General features: G+C 40.6%; 1 non-coding gene across 1 annotated transcript; it reads left to right on the top strand.

Moving 5' to 3' along the window:
* Positions 1-4,923: 4,923 nt before the first annotated feature.
* Positions 4,924-5,051, top strand: LOC127672263 (small nucleolar RNA SNORA17). Its single transcript, XR_007974915.1, has one exon. It is a non-coding gene; the product is annotated as a small nucleolar RNA SNORA17 (small nucleolar RNA).
* The last annotated feature ends 1,380 nt before the right edge of the window (positions 5,052-6,431 follow it).

Here is a 6,431-nt window from a genome sequence, read left to right as displayed (position 1 = left end):
AGCTGGAGAACATCATACTAAGTGAGGTAACCCAGTCTCAAAAGATCAGTCATGGTATGCACTCACTAATAAGTGGATATTAGCCTGGAAAACTGGAATACCCGAAACATAATCCACACATCAAATGAGGTACAAGAAGAATGGAGGAGTGGCTCCTGGTTCTGGAAAGACTCAGTGTAGCAGTATAAGGCAAAACCAGAAAAGAGAAGTGGGAAGGGGTGGGTGGGAGAACAGGGGGAGGGAAGAGTGCTTATGTGATTTTCGGGGAGTGGGGGACCAGAAAAGGGGAAATCATTTGAAGTGTAAATAAAAATATATCGAATAAAAAAATCAAAAAACTATCATAACCTTATTTTTAAAGCTGAGCCTCTTGCAGCTTTCTTCAGTTATTGATAGACTAAGTGACTTAGCCAACACAAGTACCTTCTGTATGTACTTTCCTTTTGTCACAGTGGGACATGTAGTCTGTTTTCATTTCCTAGTTATTGGGAATATGGCATCCATAAACGTGTATGTGTGGAAGAGAAAGAAGACTGATTATAATAGTCAGAGGTAGTGGAACCCTGAATCAAGTTTTTTTTTTTAACCTGGAATAACAGGGACATTGCAGACATGAATTTACAGTGGCTGATGCTTAAGAATATTGTGACCAAATACTTAAGACCTATGCAAGATCAAATCAACAAACACCCTAGTTTGGAAGGGAGAAGGGCTCATGAAGATATATTTCATGACAATTGGTTGCTGCTAGTAGAACAAGAGTACACTTTCTTCTGGGCCTTTTTACTTACTTTCCTCCCTCTCTCCCTCCCTCCCCCTTACTTCCTCTGTTATTGTTTATCCTCACATCATTTCTGTTCCACACACAAAGGGCTATGGAATATGGAATGGACATGGCATGTGTATCACAAATGGCAGGGCTGATCAAGCCTATTGTAGGTCAGGTAACATCATGTACCTCTGGTTCCAATTTCTTGACATTTGTTCTTTCCAATATTTATTCTCATTTATTTTGAATTACTGGGGAGTGAACCTGAGTATATTCTATATGTGACAAGTATACTATCCCTGAATTATATTCATTCCACATTCTTGATACTGAAAAACTTTGAGACATGCTATTGCCATGCTGTCCAGGCTGGGTTGGAATTTGTAATCTTGTACCACATTCCACTCCAAAAAAAGCAGTACCCACAGGATTGCAGCCTCTCACCTCTCTCTCTCTCTCTCTCTCTCTCTCTCTCTCTCTCTCTCTCCTCCTCTCTCTCTCTCCCTCCTCTCTCTCTCTCTCTCTCTCTCTCTCTCTCTCTCTCTCTCTCTCTCTCTCTCTCTCTCCCTCCCTCCTCTCTCTCTCTCTCTCTCTCTCCCTCCTCTCTCTCTCTCTCTCTCTCTCTCTCTCTCTCTCTCTCTCTCTCTCTCTCTCTCTCCCCTCTCTCTTCTTCCCTCCCACTCTCTGTCACAAAACTGGCAAAGTATTCTTTATTTTACTTTTTCCTCCCTTTTTCCTTTGCTTCCTGATGTAACCATATAATAAGTTTGAGGTACTATGCCTTCCATTTTGGTTGATTTCCCTAGTGATGGAAAAGCAAAGGAAAAGCATGAAAATATACACATTTCATATAATGTCAGATGTATGTTGGAAGAGCTGACAGGTTGGAGATACTTGTAAATTGAAATAGTTGGAATGGAACAGAGCTCTGGTTCACATATCTGTATAACAGGTATTTTATTACCTTTTAGTATACGCTTCATTGTGGGAGATGTTGAAATGTTCAGACTGTGTGAATCATCAGAAACTTTCTTGTCTACATTTTCAGGCTTAGGTTGCTCTGAAAAATAACATTAGTGGATGATACTAGCAACAAAATAATTTCAATTTTAATATTTTAAATAATTCTTAATCTTCTCCAAAGCTTAGATAGCTTCTTTTTACATCTCCAGTAATCTACATAAAGCAATGTAACCAGCACAAAGACATTCTGTCTGAGCTAGCTACCTTTACTTGGTAGTTGATATGCAATAAAAGAATATTATGGTGTTGGCTTATCCCTGGGATCCCATCACTTGGGAGACTGAGGCAGTGAGGTAGATACATATGTAGTGTGATGCCAGACTTTCTAAACACAGCAACTCATCTAAAAACCAATAGAAATGTAATAGACAAATGCCAGAAAAGTAACTAAAATTCAGTAGGAAATTGAATGAAACCAGAAGAAGCTAAAATGTAAAATTCAAGTAGTTTAATTCCCTAGTTTATGTTTATTTTGGCTATCACAGTCTTTTGAACAGATGGTTTCATTCCCATGATAGAGAATACAGTGCAAGAGTGAAGGAAGAAGACAAGGGTGTGGCATAGTTGGTAGAGCAATTGCCTAACATGTATGAAGCCCTGATCCCATCCCAGAAAGAAAGGTCTTGTTTTTTTTTTTTTTTCATTCAAAAATACATTGGAAAATTAAGTATGATGTAGGGCTTCTACTAAGTTTTATTTTAGTATTTTTTGTAGTTTAGGTCTTGTTTCTAGGTCTTTGATTCATTTTTAGTTGGGTTTTGAATATAATTTAAGGACCTCCAATTCATGTGTCTGCATAGGATATCTAATTTACCCAGCACCATCTGTGGTTGATTGCTCTCTCCACACTCTGTGGTTGGGCATAGAGGTGAGCTTAGTTCTATTATGTTTCTTCTGTTTCCCTGGTCTGAGTATTACCTGTCTCTATGCCAGAACCATAATGTTTTCATTTCTGTAGTTTAGGGAAAAGGTGAGGAATCATGAAGCAGAATTCTTCTTGCTTTGTACTTTGATATGATTATTTTGACCACACAGTCTTTCAAAAATCCAGAATACAATGAAAAGACCAAATCTAAGGATAATAGGTATAGAAGAGAGTGAAGATTCTTAACTTAAAGGGCCAGTAAATATCTTCAACAAAATTATAGAAGAAAGCTTCCCTAACCTGAAGAAAAAGATGTCCATGAACAAACAAGACGCCTACAGAACTCCAAATAGACTGGACCAGAAAAGAAATTCTTCCCATCACATAATAAAACACCAAATGCACAAAGCAAAGAAAGAATATTAAAAGCAGTAAGGGAAAAAGGTCAAGTAACATATAAAGGCAGACCTATCAGAATTACTCCTGACTTCTCACCAGATACTATAAAAGCCAGAAGATCCTGGGCTGATGTCATACAGGCCCTAAGACAACACTAATGACAGCCTAGGCTACAATATCCAGCAAAACTCTCAATAATAGATGGTGAAACCAACATATTCCATGACAAAAACAAATTTGTGCAATAACTTTCCACAAAGCCAGCCTTACAAAGGATAATAAACCCCCAATAGAAGGAGGGAAACTATACCCTAGAAAAAGCAAGAAAGTAATCTTTTTAAAAACCCCAAAGAATATATCCACACAAACATAATTCCACCTCTAACATCAAAAGCAACAGGAAACAACAAACACTTTTCCTTAATATCTCTTAACATCAATTCCCCTATAAAAAGACGTAGACTAACAGAGTGGATACATAAACAGGATCCAGCATTTTGCTGCATACAGGAAACACACCTCAGTGTCAAAGACAGATACTACCTCAGAGTAAAATGCTGGAAAACAATTTTCCAAGCAAATAGTCCCAAGAAAAACCTGGAGTAGCCATTCTAATATTGACTGAAATCGACTCTCAACCAGAAGTTATCAAAAAAGATAAAGCCTTAGTCTGTGGTGATCTGATAGGATGCATGGGATTATTTCAGTCTTCTTGTATCAGTGAAGGCCTGTTTTGTGACTAGTTATATGGTCAATTTTGTATAAGGTATCATGAGGTACTGAGAGGGTATATTCTTTTGTTTTAGGATGAAATACTCTGTAGATATCTGTTAAATCCATATGCTTCATAACTTCTGTTAATTTCAATGTGCCTCTGTTTAGATTCTGTTTCCATGATCTGTCCATTGCTGAAAGGTGTTGAAGTCTCCCAATATTATTGTGTGAGCAGTGATGTGTGCTTTGAGCTTTAGTAAAGTTTCTTTCATGAATGTGAGGGCCCTTGCATTTGGAGCATAGATGCTCAGAAATCAGAGTTCATCTTGATAGATTTTTTTTCCTTTGGTAAGTATTCTACCTCTGAATTATATTCATTCCACCTTCTTGATTCTGAAAACTTTGAGACATGCTATTGCCGTGTTGGCCAGGCTGGGTGTAAATTTGCAATCTTGCATCAGATTCTCAAAAAGATGTACCCACAGGAATGCATTCCCCCCTCTCTCCTTCCCTCCCACCCTTTGTCAAGAATATGGCAAAGTTTTATTTTACTTATTCCCCCTTTCTCCATTCCTTCCTGATGTAGCCATATAATAAGTATGAAGTATCGTGCTTTCAATTGTGGTTGCTTTCTCTAATGATGCATGATATTTATCATATTGTATATGTCAGTTACTTGTAATATTTCCCTAGGAAAAATAGCTATCAGAGAAGAGTAAGGTTTGCCTGGTTTTTCCTTAGTTTGGTTTTGAGTGTGTTGATTAGTGTTAAGTGTTCACTTGACAGAATGCAGTATGACCTAGGAGGCTGGTCTCTTGGCATGATTGTGTGGGATTATCCTGATTACATAGTTAAAATGAGATAGTTACTCACTGTGGATAGCACCTGAACTGGGTATGGACTGCACACATGGAGAATGGAACTAAGCAGCATCATATACTCATCACTTTTTGTGATTCTGGATGCAGCTTCACAAACTTCTGCCATATTTGCCCCTTCCTAATGGTCTATGTAGTTGAACTGTGAGCTAATATAAACAAATATACCCTTTCTCCATTAAGTTGCTCTTGTTGGGAAATTTTATTATAGCAGCAGTAAAAGTAAGATAAAAATTTGTACCAGGACTGGGTCATTACTATAAAATCCTGGCCAAGCTTCTTGTCGAGGGGCTGCAGATGTGTCTGCTGTGTCATATGTGTGTTAGTACATTCTAGAGAGAAATTATATATCTACACTCATTGTTCTGACCTGTGAACGTTGAATTATTAGTAGGCTAAGGTGCCATTCAGGCCCATGGACAGGGAGTTAGCTTGAGATGACCATAAGTCTTGTGCTGTACAGGCCTGGTATTGGGCAGGCCATTTCTGAGATGACCCCTGCCTGGAGTTATAATGTACAGGTAGGGGATAGAACTCCTGAGATCACTCCTAAGATGTCCCTAGACACTCAGAAACCTTGGGTATCACTGAGAAGAGAGAAGAAAGTAAGTGGTGGGAAAATGGAAGAGAAAGAGAAACAATGATGAGGGCACAATGAAGAGGCAGAACTAGACACTTGAGGGTAGTAAAGAACATCCCACTGTGAGTATCTGGTGATTACACCAGGAACCATAGCAGGGTCCTGGTATATGTTGCTACTGGAGGCCACATCTGCCTAATTCCATGCCTGCTTGCCCTGGAGCCATGAGAGCAGGACGTGTGTTCCTGACCCTCATGGGCTGCAGCAACTTTGGAGAACAGGCCTTGTATCTTGCCTGGCATCACAGTAGACTGACCCTAGTATGGGTTGACCTGATGATGTGAGCATTGGAGAGCTGGCCCCACACTTAGGAGGTATGGGCAAAAGAGAGATACCCTCTCCTACCTTCACCTACCTGTGGCAGGTAGGAAAGCTGGCCATTGGGTTCCATGGGTGAGAGAGTTGGTCTTGTCCTTCAACTACTGCAGTACTCAGGAGAGCACTCCTTGCAAGTCTCCTGGGCAGCACAGTATGGCTGGCCCTGGATGTGGGGTTTGTGAGTGACCTGGCCCTGAAGGTATGAGCATGGGAGGGCTTGCCATGCCTCTTTTCTGTTATGCAGTGGAATGGACAAGTGAGAGATACCCTTTCCCCCTCCCTTATCCTTCACCACAATAGCATGCAGGAAGAGTTGGCCCCAGGGTCATGAGAGTAGGAGAACTTTCCATGTCCCTCACTAGCTGCAGCACTTGGGAGAGCAGGCCCTGTACCTTGCCTATGCAGAAGGGCAGAGTTGGCCCTGGTTGCATGGATTCCTGGTAAGCAGGCTCCTAGAGCTTGAGATCTGGAGAGCCATAGCTAAGATCTGGAGATCTTAGCTCCTCACTAGCTGTAGTACTTGGGATAACAGACCCTGTGCCCATCATGGGCAGCACAGTACAGATGGCACTGATGATGTGATTTATGATGAGCCACTCTCAAGAGCATGAGAGTGGGAAAGCTAGGTCTGCTCCTTGATGATTGAGTATTGGATGGGACAGCTAGGGCAGGAGAGTTTGTCTTGGTGGTGTAGGATTGGGAAAGCTGGCTGTCTGGCCTGCTCAGATATCTCTTAGGCCTAGATCCACGGCTTTGAATTGGTCCACCCCCAATATCTATCCATTGATGAAATACTGCAGTCCATGAAGGTGCCACTCTTATAGA

Source organism: Apodemus sylvaticus, chromosome 21 (assembly GCF_947179515.1).
Source record: "Apodemus sylvaticus chromosome 21, mApoSyl1.1, whole genome shotgun sequence".
Taxonomy (NCBI): domain Eukaryota; kingdom Metazoa; phylum Chordata; class Mammalia; order Rodentia; family Muridae; genus Apodemus; species Apodemus sylvaticus.
The sequence above is the reverse complement of the archived record's forward strand: the minus strand, read 5'-3'. Positions and strand labels throughout refer to the sequence as shown.